Source organism: Taeniopygia guttata, chromosome 3 (genome assembly GCF_048771995.1).
Source record: "Taeniopygia guttata chromosome 3, bTaeGut7.mat, whole genome shotgun sequence".
In the NCBI taxonomy this organism is placed as follows: Eukaryota; Metazoa; Chordata; class Aves; order Passeriformes; family Estrildidae; genus Taeniopygia; species Taeniopygia guttata.
The window spans coordinates 7,011,073-7,033,035 of record NC_133027.1 but is presented as its reverse complement, the minus strand read 5'-3'; positions in this window follow the sequence as shown (position 1 = coordinate 7,033,035).

The following is a 21,963-nucleotide window of genomic DNA, read 5'->3' as shown; positions in this document are numbered from 1 at the left end:
AATTGGCCAGAAATTGTCCAGGGAACTGAGGCTATCAGCCTGAACCTAAATTTTAGGGTAATAGTGAAACACTTCTGCTCAAAGTAAATATCCCCATTTATTGAGTCACCAGTGTTGTTCATGAGATGCCTTTGAAGGCTTCTAGAGGGAAATCCTGTCTGACATCCCTTGGCACCAGCTACTTAGGCAGGTGCAACATCTCACTGGAGATCCTGAAGAAAGATTGGCTTGCTGAGCATCAGAGAGCAATTAATCTTGTAAACATGTATGTCAGGGTAAGAGAAATTACCCTCTGCTCCTTTAGTTTCATCAGGAGCAGCAGGATCTAAATCCTCCATCTAGGCAGACAGACCTTTGATACCCAAACACGGTCAGAGGAAACCACAGCTCCTGAACCTCAGGCTCATTTACTGAGGGAAACTTGAAACAAACTTTTACCCACAGGCAAGTCCAAAACCATTCTGTAGTAAGATCAGGTTTAATACTTTTCTATTTTTTCTATCCAGGTTTTGTAAGGTTTATCTAAAATGATAAAACACCTCTGCAGCCATCCCAACTGTTCCTGTGCAAGTGAGAACTACCTGAATTACTTCATGTTGTTCCTTTCTGGTCTGAGATTTTCTGAATCGAATCCCTGATTCACTGCAGAGAGAGTGGTCAGGCACTCAGTTTGCTGAACTCCACTAGAACTGCAGAAGTCTCCTGCAGGCATTTTTTCTTTCCTGAACTCTTTCAACTCATATGAAAAATCACTGTCAGTAAGTAAAAAGCCGAATAATGAGGGGATGGCCCCATGTCATAGATCCCTTTGAGTGTGAGACACCTATTGCCATTTCCTCTGTGAATGTTGATGTTTTCCCTTCTTTCAGGCTTGATCAGGCAAAATACTGACACTGGGAGAATCACATATATCACCTCTACTCAGTACAGTTTGGGAAAGTAAAGTACCGTCAGTCATGAGGCCATGGACAAATAAAATAATTTGCTGTGAAATGCTGCTAAGGAAAACCACAAATTAAATAAAATTTTCTCTCTCTGTTCTCTTTCTCTTTCTCTCAGACATGCAAAAATTCATTTGCACATTGCCTATAAGGAATACATATTGTGGATCCTCTTGCAGTGTAGTCTGGGGGCTATGCCTTTCCTCTTTATATTAAATGAAAATAACTTATGACATAGTTTAGTTACAGTTTTGTCTTCTTTTCCAATCCAAACTGAATGCTTGCTTTATGCTGAAAAAAATCTTGGACCTCCTTAAGTATCAGTAAAATTTTTACTGCACAAAGATATTTTGGAACAGCCAGTAATAAAGTGGGCAATATGATCTAAAAATGAAAGAGCTGATCCAATTCTTTTGCAGGCTGTGATGCTTCACATTGGTCAAACAATAGATTTGCTTCTCTAAATCTTGCTTTTGACTTTCACTCCCTGCAAATCTTCAGGGGACCGTTACTGCTGAAATAAAAACCGAGTTGGAACTTCATTGACGTTTACCTTTAAAAATAGCTTGTGTGACGAAGGAACAAGACTGCATTGCTTTTCAGTCTAAACTTTTATTTGTCATAGTCATCAGCTTCTGTAGCTGGAAGAAGGGAAGGCAGGTGTGTTAACCAGATGGACAGATGGAACAAAATGTCACTGAATTGTGCAGGTATGGAAACAGAAGGACCTAGGACAAATGACATTTTGGATGGAGGGTGACCCAGCCAGCCAATTGTAGGCAAGTTATTGTAATAATTGAAAGAAACATCTAAAAAAATGTTTCAGGATGCAGGGAATGCTGCTGAATTCTTGCAACTGCTGTGCTGGGAAAAGGGAGAACACAGGCAGATCTTAAACTGGAAGTTTAATGCACAAGGGATGTGTCAGAGGGTTTCTTCAGAGAAGCAAGATACAACCTATTTATTCCCTTCAGCCATCCTGTCTTAACTAGGACATCACCTGTAGTAACTTCAGATCTTTGGGGAGCATCCCTCATTTCAGGAGGGCTGGAACTATCAGGGATACAGAATCAAGGAATCACAGAGTGGTTTGGGTTGGGAAGGACCTCAAGTCTCATATAATTCCAACCTCCCCAGCATGGACAAGATTATGCTGTTCATATCCCCATTCTCCTTTAAACTCCAAACTCTTCTTCCCCTTTTCCATCCTCAACTATATCATCCCATATCTGAATGTTTTTTCCTTGTTTCTTATTCTAACACATGATCTGCTTATTCTTCAATTTTTATGTTTGTTTGTCTGTTTGGTTGGCTTTTTTACCAGTAAAAAGTAAACTTCCTAACTCATGTAATGCACAAAACCAAACCAAACCAAACCAAACCAAAACAAAAAAAAACCCCAAAACAACCCACCCACACAAAAAAAAAAAGTTTCTATTATTAGTCCTGTGTGCAAGATTTTATAATTAAGGGCCTTTTCTGTTACTACTGTTGTATAATGATTATAGTTGCAAATGACAGCCACAGTGAGATTTACATTTTGGCTGGACAGCAGCAGGGAACATGGCATTCTGGTACTCAAACTGTTGTTTCTGAGAGGCCACAGAGACCCTACAATTGGTTGCTTTTCACTAGAATTCTAGAATCTATTTTTAAATAGACACAGTTCTTGAAAGAAAATCACATTAACCATAAAAATAACCTCAAGTCTTTCAATGCCAAACAGAGAAATTTGGTTCTCCCTCCCCCATAATTAAAATGAAAAAAATTTACATAAACTTCAAAGACTTGGTATTAGCCCAAAGAAAAATAAAGGAAAATGTATTGGTTTTGGTCTTCTTGCAAAGTGACTGGCTGTGCAGTCTGGTGCAATTAAACAGATACACAAAACAAGTATCCTAAATATTCTCAATTTACTATTCAGACGCATGACAAAAGCAGTGACTGAGGAAGACCAGAAGACACTCACATAAGCCCACTGTGACCTGACTTGGATGAACTATTAGTATAAAGGAAGCTCTGCTAAAACTTGGAATTCAGACCAAAGGCAACAGAAGACACAAACCAGTGGCTCAGCACATATATGTGGAATTCATCTTCATTTAATCTCATTCATTTGCATTTTAAAAGCAATTTATATGAATACAACTGGTTGGGGAGGGTTTGAGTGGTTTTATTTTAGTAGCTGCACTTATTGATACAAGATTATCAGCTAAAGAAAACAATTTCTTTCTATGTCTTCACAGAACACCTTCAACAAGAAGGTTTATATTTTAGTAGGGTAAAACTTTGATGCATATGTTGTTTGTGTGTACCATAAAATAAACCCCAATTTTTCTTTCTCCTAAGAAAAGTGCAGCAAATGATCCTCTGCAGTAACCACTACTGATATTTTCACTTCTTTCCATTTAATAACCCTCAATTTTTTCAATATGGCTGGCATGTTCAAAGACTTTAGTGAAATAGGATCACCTATTTATCTTGCAGTCATTTACCTGTAAAACAAGATATTTATAGTTTTGTGACAGTTTTAGGAGGCTGCAACATAAGGTATTGTAAAACTCCAAGACACCCATTCATATTGTTCTTTTTCCCAGAGATTTCTCTCCCCTCAGAGACACCTCAAACTTTATGGGTGTCTGCTTTAGGAGACAGAAAGGCAGGAGCAGCTTTGGTGACAGGAAGAAAATGGTAATTGCTTTTTCACTTAGAAATAAAGACAGTCAATTGCATTTCTTGGGTGAGATTAAAAATCCTATTTTTCCAGTCCTGACCCAGTCTTCCTGTAGGTCTGCAAGATGGTGCTGCTGACTGTCACGACTGTTTACATTCATCTGTTATAGGCCTAAAATCAGCACTTTTTCCACAATACCAAGAAAATTCACTTGTATGTATTTTAGTGGTATGCAGACTTCTACACTGTGGCCAGCTTTCCAGCCACACATTTCCTGACACAGCCCCTTCTTCAGCTGATTCCTGAGCTTAGCATTGGTATGTAGTCTGGTCTCCCTCTTTCTCCTGTGACAGGAAGTCAGAGATTACGTGGAAGATGAGATCAAAATTTACTTTATCTTTGGTTAAAATCACCTTCCATGACTCAAAACTGTCCTTCAGTCAATTCCACTGCCTACAGAATGGAATGGGCCCAGTTTTTGAGAGTCAATGTCAGTGGTATTACAGTTAATGTGGAACCATCCTCTGTGGGCTGAAATAGCTGAGCTCCTTTGGGATGAAGAAGTCTCTGAATGCAGAAAAGACTTTCATGCTTTAATTTATACTAGTTCAGGTAAAGAGTCCATTTGGGATCATTGTCTGTTTGAACAAGGATTTCCAACATAATTAACATTATAACTAAAAAAAAAATATTTAAGTAGAGCCATCTGGGGTGTAGAAATTAAAACAGTGGAGGGCTCCAGTAAACTTTTTAGGTCCCTTGCTATCTGCAAGTATCTTTTCAAAATTCTCCTGCCCTTGAAACACTGATCTAACAGACCCCAATACATTCATTAACATGATATGGATGTCATGCTTCCCAAAGCATATCCTAGCAGGACTGGAGAGCAGAAAACAGGAAGAAGAGACTGAAGGACATATCCAGGTCAAGAGGAAATGTCTTCAGGTTGCAGTGGAGGAAGTTTAGATTGGATATCAGGAGCAATTCCTTCACTGTAGTCAAGCACTGGGGCAGGTTGCCCAGGGAAGTGGTGGGGTCACCACCCCAGGACTATTTAGAAGATGTGTAGCTGTGGCTCTGAAGGACATTGTTTAGAGGTGGACTTGGCTGTGCTGGCTTAACTGTTGGACAAGATGATTTTAAAGGTCTTTTCCAACCCACATAATTCCATGGTTCTATGGCACAAAGAACAACAGAGGAGCTTTGATGTGGGGGATCTTGTGATGCACGTGGTTCCCTGCACAAGGGCTGTCCACCTCCCGGTGGGAAAAGGGCAGTCTGGGTATAAAGCAGAGAGAGTGAGCAAGAAATCTACCTTTACCCTGTAGCTCCTGGAAGTGTCTGTAAATTCAGCAAATCCTCTAGTTTAGGAATCCAGAGTGCTCTGACATTGCACTAATCACACCCAAGAGAGATATTATCCCTAAGAGAAACCAGGAACAGACAAGCTGTCAGAACCTGGCTGGAATGTCCCCATAGGAAAGGGAGAATGTGACCATGTTTAGCCTGCCCAGTGTCACAGCAGTGGGATTTCCCTGCCCCAAGGTGAGAAAATACAGCAAAACAAATGACCTTAAGAGGGTTCAGAGGAACTTAAAAGGGATCTGTGCATATTAACATCTAGGGAAATGCCCTGCTTTCATATGTGGTTATCTCTCTCTTCATTCCTCTTACACTTTTCTGCTCCCAGTAAATATTCCCACCTCTCTTCAATCTTGCATCCTTATCAGTAGGGAAGGGGGAGATGGCTCCTGGGCTGGAGGCTGTTAGATTTATGTTCTTGTCTTTGATTCTCTGAGCCTGTCACTCCCTGCCAGACAGGGCTATTAGTTCTGAATCCCTTCAAAGGCAGCAGCAGCCTCTGTCTGATACAGAGGAAACGTTAAGGTCAGGTACTGAGAAGCCCAGATGCTGGGGAAAGTATACCAGCTTCTCAATGGCAGCAGAGAAATCCTATGCGTCCTTGCAGAGGGAAGGGGGAAGATATTTGAGTTAAAACATGGGAGAAATGCTGGATTTGCTTCTGAATTAGTTGGGAAAACATTCACATTGTACCACTACCAGCAGACCATCCAGTGCTGGGAGCTGTTGTGGAGCTTTGGGACCAGCTGGCACAGCCAGGCTGTGCCACACCATTCCCTTTCCTCCAAAGCTTCATGGGGAAGGTCCCTGCTCTGAACTGATTCCCAAACCGTGTTGGGGAACCAACCATTTGGGAAGCCACTGGCTGCTCTGGGCCAAAACCAGAGGGGCTTTTTTATCTTTTTAAGATAAAAAGATAAAATCATGGATGCTGAATTCTTGCACCTGTGCTCCAGTGTTGTTAATTTTCTGGTATCAGCAATGGCAAATGAAAAAGAAACTAATGCTTCACAGACAATCTAATTTTAGAACATTGCAGAGGTGCAGGACCAGAAAACCTTTCTTTTCTCTCAAGTTAGAGAGAGCCAATATTTAATACTGAGGGCTCAGCACCCCAATAAAGATCTCTTCATTTAGCAACAATACTGAAAAGAAAATAAAATGCAAACCTCACACCCCCTCCATGGGTCACTGAACTAACTAAGCACTTCAGCCCAGGATCCTCATTTTTTTGGGGGCCACAAGCCCATCATTTCAAGCTGGGATCACAGAATTTGAAGTACTAGAAAATCATGCTAGTCATGGTATCCCTTTCAGATCTAAGGCACAGACTAAAATTCTCTTCTTACCACAGTTGTATGCATTTGATATATTTAGTGTTGTCAACACACAGGAAAAAATGCTGCTTTTGCTTTCATTGACATTTCAATGTTTTTTTATGATTGATGTCAAGGGGATATTTAGGTGCTTAGATGTCTATGACATCTATTCCCACTGTTTTCTCTCCACAACAAGAACAACAAAAAAATCCAAAAAACCAAAACATTGGAAATTGAGCATACTGTTTAATAATTGATTACCATCTGTGATGAGAAGACAAGGGAAGAAGTTGTGAAAAATTTTATGGAACACTGGGTTTGGAGAGATAAGTGGTATAAATGGCAGCTGTTTTTAGTGGCAACCCTGAAGGTAAATTGCTGGAGTAAAAACTGATTAATGTCTTTATTAATAACCTGGATGATGGGGCAGTGCAGTGTCAGCAAGTTCATGGACAGCATCACATGGATCATCTGGGGTTCATATATGGAGAATGTTCCTGTGTCAAGGGGCATAGGCAGGTTGGGAAAAGGTGTTGACAAGAGGTTTCACAGCAAGACATGAAGAGGAAATATCACCTTTATGAATTGGCAACCAATGGCCTGAGACCAGTCTATGTCCCAATAAACTGTGAAACCAAGGACATGTTAAAATTGTCAGATTTGGAGTTAAAATTATGACCATACACAGTAAGATAAGAGAGCAAATTTCAGGTTTCCCAGCATGGCAAAGGAATATCTGGAGTTACAGGAGATCTCCTTTTTGTCTGTAGCACTGCTGATTGATTCAACACTTGCAGGCATTGCATATTTTTAGCAATAGAGCCACTGTGCTTGGAGGTTGACAAAACTTTCATGAAGAAAAATGCCATTGTCAGTTTATCGTCCTTCACAGTTACCTGACATCCCTTAAAAAAATAATCAGGTATTTGTGGAGACATTGATGATTACTGGAATAGCATTTTTCATATGATCAGTACTAGGGAGTTTCTACCCTGATAACCATACTATGATATTCTCCTTGGTTAAGAGGCAAAACCTATAAAAGTCAATGTATTTTCTTCATCATCTTCATTAGGATTTAAACCAGGCCACCATTAAAAACATGGAATGAGGGGATATAGATAACTCTGTGATCCTGTGCGTACGGGGGTTAATTGAAATGGACATTTTGCAAGTCGCATCATCTTTACTGGAATTTATTTGGTGGACATTAAAAATTCATAAGCATGTTAGATGAAAAGTCAGCGCTTCTCATGAATGGCTCATTAATTGGAAAGGTGTCTAAAGTCAGCAATGATCACACTTAGCCCAGCCAAACTGGGTCTTTCTTTGCATTTTGCAATTTACTACTGCCAAAAGCAGAATACTGAATTAACTGAGCACAGATTCATACTGATGAGATTCCTCTCACCTTATTCAGGCATAAGGTGAATAAGGAATTCTATCCTTCTTGTTTTTCATGCCTGTAATGTGTGTGTCTGCATCTGAAAAATCATCTTAGACATTGTTTAGGCAAGATGGAAAGCAGTGGGCAATTTTATCTATTTTAGCTGTCTTTGCTAAAGTGAAAGTGAAGCAGAAAGACTCAGGATGGTTCACTATCCATTGAGTTCAAAGGGAACCTCCATTGAGTTCACTGCCTGGACAATTAGAACAAATACTGATATTTGCTTTGTAGATGACAGCATATGGCCAAATGGAGGCTGCTGTGGCCAAAAGGAACAGGCACAATGAGTAGGAGATTCCTCCAACATACTCAGGATCTGAGGATCTTCTCCTCTCAGGAGTGTGCTGCTCTGAATTACTGGTGAAAGGGGCCACCTCACTCTTCCCATTGATGACAGGAGGAGACAGGCTTTTAGTCCTGACATTGTGAGCACTCCATTTCCCCTCCCTTTGCTCATGGGATAGGGTAGCAGGCAGTCACAAGCTAAAGGATCTCAGCCTATTTATCACACATAAACCTAAAAATGGCTAGTCTTAAGCAGGTGACTTGGGATGCAAATGTTTGCTGTTCAGGCCACTGCAGTCTCTTATTTCTTTGTGTCCTTGTGTAGTTAATGGTGTGTCTCCACTTGTCAAGGGAAGAAAGATGGGTTGTGGCTTTTCTCTGTGTGGTGTATCTTTTCATGGTGGGCATTCCTTCCCTCACCCCCTGGCTCCACAGGGGCACCCCTCTGTGTCCTCTGCTCTAGTGGAGGGAGGATAAATGATAACCACATTCCCATCAGGTGTCTTGGTGTCTTCATGGTGTTCTTGAATCTGCTTTGTTCCTGAAATGTCCTATATTCTGTTGAATCAGTAACTGCTGATGCAACATCTGCTAAAACATGTGCTTGAGGGAAGGTGACTTCTGCAGTTCTTTTCTTAAATTCAGGTGGCAAATGTCCAAAAATCTGTAGACGCACATGAAGGACTTAATTATAGCTGGAGTAAGGACTGACCTCATCCTCTGGGCCTAAAAACCTTTGCTCTGTCACTTAGGAGAACAAACTAGTATAGGAGCACTGCAAAACTAAATTTTTGTTAAAGTGTCTATCCAGAGATACTTCAGACTTGAGCAGATACTTGCAAATGTTTGGATTGGGCTGTATGATAATTATTCCCTCTATGGCAATTATAATTTCTTGGTAGCATTTCACTCCCAGGATACAGACTACCGCACTAGAAAAAACAAATATGCAAAAGCAGGTACATGCTTTTGGTGAAAAAAAATCCATAGACACCTCTACAAAATAATGTGACATTTGGTTTAGGAAGACACTGACTGACAACAGAAAAAGGGGAAATTTTCTTCACTTTGTGTATCTTAGACAAGTTAGTTCTTTTAGAAAAACTTGCTGTTGCAAAAGACAAGATGAAAAAAGCATAAAAATCAATAACCAGAAAAACATGTTCTGATTTTAAATGTTTTCTTTTACAGAGTATTTCAATTAAATAAATTATGAAAACACATGTAGGTCTTCCTAGAGGAATAGTTAGATGAAACGCCAGATCTCTAACCAGGTTATCACCTGTTTCTCCTATAAAGATTAAATGGTTTTCACCCTGTGTCTCATGTTCACATCCTTCAAGAGGAAACAGCTTTTGAGCATCTCAGAAAGGAAACCCATTACCTAGAAATGAACACAGCAAATGTTTGAGCTCAGCCTCCATCAGGGTGATGCATACATGTACCCCAGGGTTACTCATCACTTACCAGGCAAAGGAAACAAGGCTCTAGGAATTTGGATTTTGCCATATCCATTTGCAAAATTGCTTTCCTTAAAGGGGTGAAGAGGAAGCTGTCAAGGTTCTACTTGCAGTAGTTTGGTTTAGCATTGGATTTAATTTAATCCAATATGTTACTGTTGAAGAAGAAGAAAGCATAATGGCTGCAATACATTGGCTTGCCACATTAGGTCTGTGTTTTGTTCAGGTCCACCTGGTGGTTAACTGTAAATTGGTTTTAAGGCACTTTAATAAATGGATAAATGAGCTACAAGTTTTAAACTGGAATTGTTGCAATACAGTTTTGTTAGATCCCAAGGGGTGAGGATGATGCTATTACACTGCAGTGCTATTACACTGTATTTTATGTTCCCTGTGAGACCTAACAAATGATTAGTGCAGTGAGCATTCCAGTCACCATTAAATATGATGGCATGTTTTACTGGTGGAATTAAAAAGTAATGCCACTGTTTTTTGCAATGAGTCGATTCATATGCTTTAAACACAAATCATGTTCAAGGAAATATACTAATAATGACATGCCATTAGCTGATAATTGCTGAACAGTACATTTAGGTTCAATGTTGTTTAGTTCAATGGATCAACCTCAATAACAGACTTGGGGTAATACTTGGGGTGTGATGTGGGTGCTCAGAATGTACCTGCTGGGATGAAATGCCCTGTGAGGTCACACACAGCCCCTGGGGGCTCTGCTCCCCACCCTGGCTGTCCCTTGCTGGGCAGGTGCTGTGTCTCCATTCCAGGGGAGGAATTGTCCCAGCCTGGGCAGCGTGGTGATGACACAGGGCAGCTCCTGGCAGTGCCAACCCAGGTGCTGCACTTTTCACTGGAAGGTGTCTCTTCCCCCATTACACATTTCTAGGCTTCTTCTACACTTTTATTCAACCTGGTCCCGGCTGTGTTGTCAGTCTCTCTGCTCTTTGGGTTCTTTATGTGCAAGAAACTGGGAATAGAGCCACCTCATGGGGGCTGAAGGGTCCTTTGTCCTGCACTAGGAACTGGAGTGGGTCCTTTCCCAGAGGGGCTTAAGTGCAGGGCATGACAATGTGTGACAGGATTGAATGCTCCGTGGTGGCAGCTGCTGTGTGAGAGTTTTCCAGCTTTGCAGGGGGAGAGGAGGAAGAGGAATGCAACAGCACATCCATACATCAGACCTCTTTTCCACTCCAGACCTTCTGTTTGCTTATTTATCTGAAAAAAACAGAATAGTCTGGCATATCTGGAGACCTCTGGAGGCCTTCCAATAACTGCATGGTATACAAATACTTCAAACTATGAAGTTCCTTGCTCTAAAATGGCCTCTTTTTCCAAATGCAGCCTTTATCTTGTCTCACACAGCAGCAAAGTGCATCTGTGCCCAAATACCTCTTCCTCTGTCAGCCAAACTGCCACCTCTGCTGCAGTTGTGTGGAGCATATCACCAGTATTGCTGGCATGGAAGCAAGAAATACTCTGGATTTATAACAAGTTATCAAAGGTGTTTATAATAAATGTGGGTAATCACATCTGAGCAGAGCAATTCATTCCTGTACTAACTCCACTGAATTACACCTGGGATAAATTTGAACTATTATTTATTGTGTAAGTGTCAGCAACCCAGCACAGTAACTGAGATTGTGTCTGGGGATCCAGATGGAAAAGATCTATATCTTTTTTTTTGTCCCCTGTTTCTCATATTGTTCATAGATGGATGGCTCTGCTAGAAATTAACAGTGAGGCTGATGACTTTATTTTTATTGAGCTGAACAAGTCAAACAACTTGTTTTCTCTTCTCAGAAGGTTTATTTTGGCCTATCTTGAGACTGAGAATAAAACCCTGAAGCTGTTCCTAGTATTGATAATCAAAAGCACAAAATATACTGTTTCAAAGTCATGAAACAGTATCACAAATTCTGATTTTTTTACAGAAGAAATGGTCTCCTAAAGATTTTAAAACTTCTGAATGCTTTGGGTCCAAGGAATATACAATATTTGTTTCTTGCAATAGCTTCTGCCAGGCATATGGGAAAACATGAAAAACAGAGGTCGTTTGATATTTCCATTCTGTCACCATTCTTGTAGCTGGAGCTGTACAATAAATGTCAAATATAGGAAGAGTTTTAAGAATGTCAGGGTAGATAACACAGCTTGAATAGCAAGAGACTCAAGGGCAGCAGTGTGACCTTTTGTCTTAATAATTCTAAAGAAACAATGTTCTGTTGGGAATGCGGTGTTTTCTGAGGTGAGTACTTCTCATTTTGTGAGGTTATGAGTAGAAGTTTCTTAGTTAATTGCATTCCCTGGTAATTTGGGTCAGAGAACAGAATGTTTTGGGTTGGAAGAGACCTTAAAGAACATCTCATTCCAACCCCTTGCCAGGCCCAGGGACAACTTCCACTATCCCAGGTTGCTCCAAACCTCATCCAGCCTGGCCTTGGACACCAAGGGATGGCACAGGAACTGATCACCAACAAAACACACCTTGTTTTTGGAGGTTATTTCTATTTTTCTCTTCAGTCAGCATTAAACTGAGGAGTACTCTCAGATGTACTCGCTGCTCAGAGTTTGTCCTCTTCTGTTTTTTGGTTTTGGTTTTTTTTTGGTTTTTTTTTGTTTTTGTTTTTTTTTTTTTGTGGTAGAAGAGCTTAGTCATATTTATCTTTCTTTATACTTACAGGTTTATCACAGGAAAGAACAGTTTTATTTATCAAAGGCATCCACTTATTTCACTTCTTTTCAGAAGAGCTACTGTGCTGTCATCTTCGAATGTTAGCTCAAAAAACCAAAATAAAACCCGAAAACATCCCCAAGACCCTGAACCCCCCCCACCCAAAAAAACCAACCCCAGAAAAAAGGGAGCTCAAAATTGTCCTATGACACTATGACTGTACCACCACCACAGTTAAATATATTCCTTTCAGACAGGTTTTGAATGAGGTAATTTAAGTAGAGGCTTATTTTAAACTTGTGAGTTTCTGCTCTTATAACTAAGAATGTTTGGAAAAAAATGGGAGGAAGGCTGGGAAAGAGTCTGTGTCTGTCTGTTTGGAGAGAAAAGAAGACAGAGATGTGAAGCTTTTTGAAAAGAGGAAGAGTTAAAGAAGAACATATTACTTTTATCTACCCAAGCTTCGGAGGAGCCATGCATGACATCCCACTGATTGGAAATCCAGCCACAGGATATTGAGGATATTCAAGCAGCAAGTTTTGTATTTTCTAAAATCCTTCCAATTCAGCTATTTCTTTGCACCTGACACTGAATCACAGAATTTCTTGTGATAGTTTTGGAGTCACACCCCGTCCTAATGGAGATGCTGAGGAGTAACAGATGACTTGCCAGGAGGAGGGGATATTTTAGGATACCAGGGAAGTGGTAAACACATAAATAACCTTTCCCTCCTCTTGTGACGTGTCTGTGTGCCCTGCCCTGGGCAGAGAGAGAGAGAAGCAGAGAACAGTAAATCATTCTGCCCTCGCTCCTCCCAGAGGAGAAACACCTTAGTGCCTCTCTCTGATGGACTTGATGGGAACATTTTCTTCACTTCCACAGCATGAGTGATCCTGCCAGGAGCGTGGGAGATGGCGCTTGTGAGGAAATAATTTCCAAGCCTATTGAAATCCACCAGCACCACTTCTGAGTGCAGCTGTCCCCTCGCCTGCTCTCAGGTGCCTTGCCTGTCTATTTTAGAATGCTCCCATTGAGGCAGCACATCCCCGGCTGTAGCACAGCACAGAAGTCACTTCTTGTGGCAGAGGTGACAATCCTGTGTCACAAGGGGTGCCACAGGCTGACATTTGCTGCTGGTGTGTTCAAGCAGTCTGCAAAACACGTGCTGCTCACGTCTGCTGTGTGCTGTCATATCTTACACCTGGGGATCAATGAGTGCAACCTTAACTGCAGAAATGGTGACTGGGAAACACTGCAGGGAGAGACTTCATTGTCTGGCTAGATTAATATCAGCTCAGAATGCTTTGGGAAGGAGATAAAAAATAATAGAAAAAAATAAGGGTGACTTTTGTTGCTTGGCTATCGCTGTGACATTTCATGGAACTGCTGTTGAAAGTCAGTAATACCCAGGGACATGCTGAAATTACTATTTAGCAATAAAAATATGGGAATTCTTGGGGTAATTTTAATTGCTCCGTATAAGGCAGGTCTGCATCTCAACCTTGAGTCCTACTTTTTTATTCTCTATCATAAAAAAGATACAATAGACAGAGAAATTGTTCAGGGAAAGGTGATCAAAAAGAAAGGGAAGGTTTTCTTTTGGGATCAGGCCACTGTGGTACTTTTAGACTGGCCACACAGAAAACACTAATTTAAAAAAAAAAAAAAAGGATATGTACAAAGAGCAACTGTGTTGAATGATCTTACTAATGTTATCCAGATGGTCAAACCTGGGACCTTATTAATCTACTAAAGTTTTAATGTGGCTAATGGCAAATTGCCATTTATAATTGCATTATTCCTTCCAAAAAACCACTCAACAAACTTAAACCCAAATCATCCTACCATAGGTGATGCTGTCCTCAGATGTAATGGCCACTGTGCAGTGAATTCCTGATTTTTTCTCTTCTACAGCTGCTCTGCAGCTTGTGCAGACTAAGGACCAAGGTGCAAGACTGTTTTTTTGGTGTTTTTTTTTTTTTTGTTTTGTTTTGTTTGTTTGTTTGTTCTGGTTTTTTTTTTTGTTTTTTTTTGCTAGGACTCTTTGTTCAACTGTAATGCTTTTAACTTCAGAGAGATGGACAGCACTGTCCTTCCAAAACTGGACTGATAATATCTTGGTTTCTCCTTGAGACTTCTAACTCTGGCTTATAGAAGTTGCCACAGCTCCTTTGATATCTGTGGTAAGACACTGATTTGTCTTACATGATGCCCTGGTATTCTTTTGTTCAACAGCTCTTTTCAATTTTCTCTGCCTGAAGACCTGATTTACTTTTTTGCTATTAGAATATCTAGAAGGGAAGAGACTTTTTGAAGGCCTTTCTTCCCTGGAAAATTTACATGGAAGCCATTGAGCTATAAAGTTGAAGTTCAAAAAGTGCAGTCTCACCTGACTGCTATCTCAGGCTTCCCTTTTTTCTGCCTTTATTAATGTTTCAGCTTAAGCATCCCAGACTTGTATATTTTTCATCTTTGACTTTAGTCATTAACCTGTACCTAGCTCCATGTCCCTCTAATTGGGTTTTAAACAGGTTGGTCCCAAATTATTTCTATGCCCCTCTAAAACATGGTTACACAAATAGTGCTGACAAATTAAGCTAGATCTGCTGCAGACTTCTATTCAAATGAGAAAAATAGGATTTTGTGTACTATATCATCTGTACCACAAGCAAAATTCTCCCCCCACCCATCCCCTAATATGACTCTAGAGACATAAAAAATGACATGGCAGAGAAAAACAGTGGGGAAGAAGAAGAAGGAAATTAATGCACAGAGGCAGGGAAAAAATGAGGTCTTCTGAGCACAGATAGTTAATGAGATGGAGAGGTGATGCATGATGAGACACACGCAATATGCTGGAAGGAAAAGGAGATACAAAAGAGGAACATATTATTACAAAACCTACTTGTTCTGTAACAGATGAAAGAGTGAGTATTGCATTGTACTCACTATCAATAACACTGCTTAAATTGGTTGCTTTGTGATGCTTATGACATAGAGATGATAGAAATCTCTAGTGTTTCAGTAGTGTCTTAGGCAATACAGCAACTAAATAAATGTAAACAGTAGAGCTACAGTTCAATTGCATCTTCTTACAAATATTCTCTAACTCCAGATCCTCTGTAGTGTTAAATAAGGAGCTGTGCTGATTTAGTGACCTGGATGATCCACCTCAGTGTGTGAGTTCAGAAGGAAATCTCTCTTCCCTGACTACATTTAAAAAATCTGTAGGAAAGACTTTGGTGTTATTTGCAGCAGAATCCATCATGGCCAGTTACCAGCAGTGTGGTTTTGTAGCTACAACATCCTACACTGCTCCCTACCAGCCCAGGACACCACTGTGGCACAGAGTAGGACCTTGGTTTGTGTTTCAGCTTAAGAATATATGTGTGGTGATGGGTGAAAAATATTGCAGTGGTAAACTCTGTCCATTACCTGCAACATATGATAATTATATCAAATGAGTTTGCCAGTAAAAGTTAATGACCAAAACTGTCTCTACAGATTTCACTTTGTTGCTTGGGATTTTTGCTGTGATATCTTTGACTAAAAAACCAGGGCTTTTTTTGGTAAGGTATCAATAAGCATTTGCAAAACCCTATAAAAAAGGCAGCAAGGTGATTCCACAATTTCTGGAAATATGCTGATGCGGGGCTTTATATTTATGTGCTAATTTATTAGCAACAGTAATTACATGTTGGATTTGGTTCATTCTAGAACTTTAATGTAATCCACAGGCTGCTCTATAATCCTCAGAAGATAAAAATATCCCTGCAAATGCCTGTGTCTTCACCTTCTCATGCCTTGTTGGAGGACCCAGTCTGTCATTTACTCAGAATGCCCAGGTCACAGGGAGATGCATTTCCCAGGTATCAATCCTACAGGGACTCCAGTGGGACCAGTATTAGTGTAAAGAACCCATCTGCACTAAAGAGCATAGCAAGGATTCTTATTTTAATGCTCTGGTAAATGTGGATCACTGCATATGTCACAGGAAAGAATATTTTCATCAGTAACACCACAACTGACTTTACAGGTTAATGGTCTTCAAGATGCAGAGGGTGTAAATATTTAGAGTCACCCAGACCTTTGGATAATACAGCTCTAGAACCAGAGAATCTGTTCTAAAGGTACTTCAGGAGGATGAGTGGATCTGTGTTAAAGTGCAAAATGTTTTTGTTTTCAGCCTCTGTAAGGAGACTCAGATGAAATCCTTTCCTTTGCTGGACACTGAGAATGAACCAAAGCTGGTTCTGAAAACACTGTTGATCAAGAGATTTAGCAATAGAACAGTCTCTAGATGCACATTTTTTAGCATTCAAAACCTTGTTCCTAGCCATGGTTTATAATGGCTGAAAGACATAAATATCAATGCTTCACTGATTTGGAAGCAGAGACCCAGAGAAGATTTCCAAGTTACCCAAACTCTGCTGCATCCAGCACCTCCAGCTTTCCAGCAGATGGTCACAAGTGGAAATGTGGACCTGCATGGTTTGTTAGTGTTTACACTGGGGCAAAAACTTCAAAGCCTTGCTTGACTGGAAGTGAGATTGATTTTTTTTCCCTCGAGTTTGCAAGGAAAAAATAGTTTAATGAGGGATTTTTTCCCTCTTACAGAAATTCCAAAGGGTATAAAACTCCTCTTCATCTGCACTGTTCTTTCTTATTCAGAGCTTTCTTTTCAATGCTATGCAAGGTTTTGACCTTTTTTACCCTGAAAAATCACCAGGCTGATAACAAAAATTCAAAGCAATCAAATGCACTTCCTCCTCAAGGAGAGATAAAGAACATGAAATTACCATTGTCAAAGAAGACTTTTATTTGCCAACAACTTGGAAAGGGCTTTGAATAATGAAAACACCACCACCTCCTTATGCCTTTTCAGATGATTTATTTCCTTTGTCCCTTAATATCTAACAGTGATCATGATTCAAATTGAAAAATCATCTATCATCTCTCACTTTGTAGTTAGGTGTTAAAGGACAAAGAAAACACATAAAGTAGGAAAAAAAAAGTCAGAGCTGAGTATCCATTGGCTTTTCAGTTGCCAGCACATTCATTTGGTACCCTTTGGAAGGTTGAACAAATTTAAAAAAAAAATTAAAAAAAATTATGCATTTCAGTGAGGCTGGAAGATCATTAAGATAGTTAACTCCAGGAAGTTAGGAAGTCTGGCCCTACATTTCACTTGCAAGTTGGTGAATGATATTAAAGTCTTAGGGAATCCAGTTAGGATACGGAAGTGTTATTTCAAATCAACCTCAGGAGTTAAAATGGGAACCCCTGCCCGCACCTGATGAAGGTGAAGTGGTCATCTTGAGGAAGGGGTGAGGCTAAAGGCCTCTCGAGCATTAGTTCAGATGATATTGCAGCCAAACCAGAACTGGGGACATTGCATTTTGGAATGGGTGTGTACAAGCAGCAGTGACTCTTATGAAGGAGAGACTCACGCTTTGGGAGGGTTTTTGTACAATATCCAGCCTCACGGTCAACTTGGGCTGTCTGCTCCACTGTGTGGGGAAGAGTTTTGCAGAAACACAGTGTTTTTTCCAAGAACTTGTATTATCTTTACTCACACACAGTTCCCCCTAGCTCATGTAACAGTGGCAGCAATGTAAAACAAAAGCTTGGATCTAGAAGTTGTACACTCCAGGGACTCAGATTCTCCTGGCCTTCTGGCCAACACAGAACTTACCTCTGCTACAGTCTGGCCTTTTCCAGAAGCCCAGATACTTTTTTTAGGGACACGGTTTAGTGGTGGACTTGGCAGTGCTGGGTTAATGGCTGGACTTGATGATCTTAGAGGTTTGTTTCAACCTAAATATTTCTCTGGCTCTATGATTTGTAGAGGAAGGGTAATACCTCCCTGCAGAGAGTATTTCTATTTTTAGGGAGGCTGTGTGTTTGCCTTGCTTGCTGCTGCAGTCACATGCTTACACATCTCTGCTCCAGCCCATCTGGCAGCTGCACATGGAAGCAAAGCCCACATGCCAAGCCCTGCTTTTTATATCTTCATTAGCAAGGGAAACCTTTTGATCCAACGCACCTGACACAGGGGGAAAAATGGGAAATTGCCATTGTTTGACAATCTGGCATATAAATATATGATGAGGTAACTTCTCATGACATTAGAGCATACAGAAATGGAAAGAACAGTGGGAGATTGAAATCTGTCTGTTTTAAAATTGCAGGCATACGGGGCTATGGACAGCTGGGTCAAGGATTGATGCCGTGGAATACCAGTTGCAAAGGTTCAGGAGATTGTTAGCGAACCAATGGCTAAAAGACAATTGCACCAATGGCTTTTTGTGTACCCAGTCTGAGAGCAAAATACACAAGCCCACAGGAAGGATCTGGAAACGTCAGGGACCTACAGCAAAGGGCCTTGACAATGTAGGTACTACAACAGCAGAGGACTTGCCTGTTGAAAATACCTGTATGATTCATGAACTTTGCTGCAAAGGAAGGGGAAACTCTCAGTTTTGTGCAATTTCCCTTTGCTGAATAGATGTCACCTGCAGAGATAAAACTTAATGCAGATAATACTATGTATTGAAATATCAGCAGGCAAAACAGCCTTGCTAGTATAGGTAATTGTATACATCACCACGTTTCCATAATTTACAACTATTCTCTGGCCTTGCTCTGTGTGGAAGCAAGAATTCCTCATGTCCCAATTCTCATAGCTGTCAGTGCTCCACTTGTACTCAAAGCATGTATTTTTCTCCCTTTACCACCTGGATCATGACAGCCTTCACTTAGAGTGGTTTTGGCTCAAGCAACAGTGATTTAAACGTGTTAAAGTCAAGCTCAAGATTTCACTCCTTGTGACTCATGGCTCAACCAAGCATATGATGCCATGGGAGCACATGGAGGACACTAAATGACCCTTCTGGAATTATTTATGGAAGGATTGGGAAGGGCCCACTCACCATCCTTTTGTGTGACATATTTTTATATTATGGAGTCATTCTAATATTCTGGCTTGCTTGCATAAAATGCTATCAGTGAAAACACCAAAAGGCAAATATGTCCAGAAAATTATGATTTAAATTTAGCCCAAGAATTCCAGTTTACACATCTATTTTTTCTTTCCCTCTGTATTACACTGTTGTTTGGACTTATGCTTTGGACAACAAAGTTTGGCCCTCTGTTATTCTGCAATTAAAATTAGCTATCATGTTATCTTTCTCTTCTCTTGATTGACTCCCATTCTACTAATTCTCAAAATAAGTTTACTTTTTTTATATTTAGAGTTTCTCAAATCAGATCTTTTGCAGATCCCAGAGTCATTCCATTGTTATACAAATGCCTTAAAGTACATAATTTATATGACAGGCGAATATGAGAGTACTTTTATTCAACTTTTAAAATACCATGCAAACCTTCTAAGAAATAGGTATTGACCAGAAAATTGTGCAAAAAAGCTGATTCTTGATGATTTTTTTTTTTTACAAGCAGTAGTTGTATCCTGAGGATTATTTTCAAAGACGTTTTCACAAAGTCTTTGGATTTTAATAAGGAAACAAATTGAGTAGTCAGGCACTGAGAAAATGAAAGGTGAACTTGCAAGAATCTTTTGGTCAATACTTGGCAGTGCATTCATTAATTATAACTGTTATTATTGCTTCTAAAAGAACTTTCTTAGACTTATTCCAAATAAAGTTTGAAATACTAATAATTTATTTCTCTAATATTTTTCTCACCCTGCAGCCACATAGCTCCCAATTGTAGTCATTATTACATCTACCCTGTTCCACCTAACAGAGGAATTAGTCACACAGGGGCCTTTTTTATTAATGAAAACAATTCTGTGTGAACCACTGTGTAGTGGGAAAAGCCCATATGGGAAGGGTTTAAGGTGAAGGAAACCAGAAGGAGGAAAATCAGGGTCTGCAGTGAAGCTATATGACCTCATCTTGAGCAGGAGATTTGCTGGAGCAATCAGCTTTGGGCTTCTAACTTGGAGAACTTGGAATCATGTTCCTTCCCTGGAAGTGTGCAAGGCCAGGCTGGATGGGGCTCTGAGACACCTGGTCTAGTGGAAGGTGTCCCTGCCCATGGCAGAGGGGTTGGAAATAAATGAGTTTTGAGGTCCCTTCCAACACAGACTTTTCTATCATTCTATAATTCTCCTCTCAGGATCAATCCTTTGCCTCATCTGCAGGGAGAATGCAGGAGCTGGGATGTGGCTCACTACAGGAAAATAAATTTAATCTAAGGTGAGACACTAGTGGGTCTCACTGAAAGGAAGCTCTTGGTCTTGTGCCTGCCCTGCAAATTGTGTGAGAGGGCAGGGAAATAGTGCTTTCCTGCTCAATTCAGTTCTGGGAGAGGGGAAATTCCTGCCTGGTTCCATTCCTTAGCAAGTCTCATCTCTCTGGTTCTCTTGAGGGATTTCAAAGCACTCTTGACATGAATCACTAGACAAATATGAGTTATCACTCTCCCAGCTAAGATGTTGATGTAGACTTGCCACAAGCAGAGGGAGCTTAGCTCAAGCCATGGTCTTGAGGACATGAAACATCTTCAGCCTAAAACTCAAAACCTAATAAATTCTTGCTGTCCTTTAGCTCTGTCTTGACTCTGCTTGCAATTGCCACAAGAAGTTACCACAAGTTATGAGGCTGTGGAATAGATGGGGGATGGAACATACCTGGTCAGCAGACTGACCAGCTCTGCTCTTGCTGTGGTGGTGGAGCACTGCTCTAGTTCCTGCCTTCAGAGAACACAAGTTATGGGAACAGTGCCTTTGTACAAGGCTTAGAGGCCCTGCAGGGGAATGAAGGATTTGCTGTGTGTGCAAGACAGAGCTAAAAAAACAACCTGACAAATCCAAAAGGATGAGGGAGGAAAGCACTGATGCATTTTTACTGTTTAGCCTTCAATATCCAACTCATTTTCAGAGCTTGTTCACATGGGGGGATGCATTCCTGCCCAAAGAAGTGTTTTCTCTGCCCAGAAGGCTGGGGATTTGCAAAATACTTTGAGCAGGCATGGGAACATCATCCTGTGCTTATGCTAAGGCCAAAGGTTTCTGCTCTTACTTTGGGAAGAGCATTAGAGAACTCCCTGCAGCCTCTGCTCACAAATGCCAGGAAGGAAAGTCCAGAAGTGAAAATGTCTGTTTCAAAATGGTATTTGATTGACTCTTAGGGAGATAGTAATGCTATAGATTGCCAAGGTCAAGAATGCTGATGCATTTTCCATTGTCAACTGGGAAAACAATCTCAATCTCAAACAATCTTACTTCACCTGAATGGGAAAAACTTCTGTTTGACTCTGGTGGTTTCAGAGTCAAACACCTCAAAGTGTTGAGGTGGTGGGGTATGTCTGCAGATTGTATTTTGGAGAAAAGCAGGTTTGTGCTGCACTGTGGCTCCACTGGTCTGTGTCATATCATGCACATGGATTTGTGCCAGAGTGGTAAAATACAGAGCAGTCATAAGAAGATCTCAAGTTGCACAGTGTCCTGTAACCTACCATGGTCAGAAGATTGGAAATTTCATTTCTCAGGAAATTTCCATTTCCTGTCCCAAAATAAAGTTTAAAAAAGTCATGAAAAAAAATGCTTCCAGTCAGAATGTTCCATGGTGTCACACTGTGACACGAAATAACTCACAGAAGCAGGCTAGATATAAAAGGAAAGAAAAAGAACCCAAAAAGGCAAACTTTATTTTCTTACTCCACTATATATACAATAGCAAAAATGACAGTGGATTGGAGGGTGAAACTACCCCCTCTCCAACCACACTGGTCAAACCAACAGTCCATCAGTTCTGTCCACCC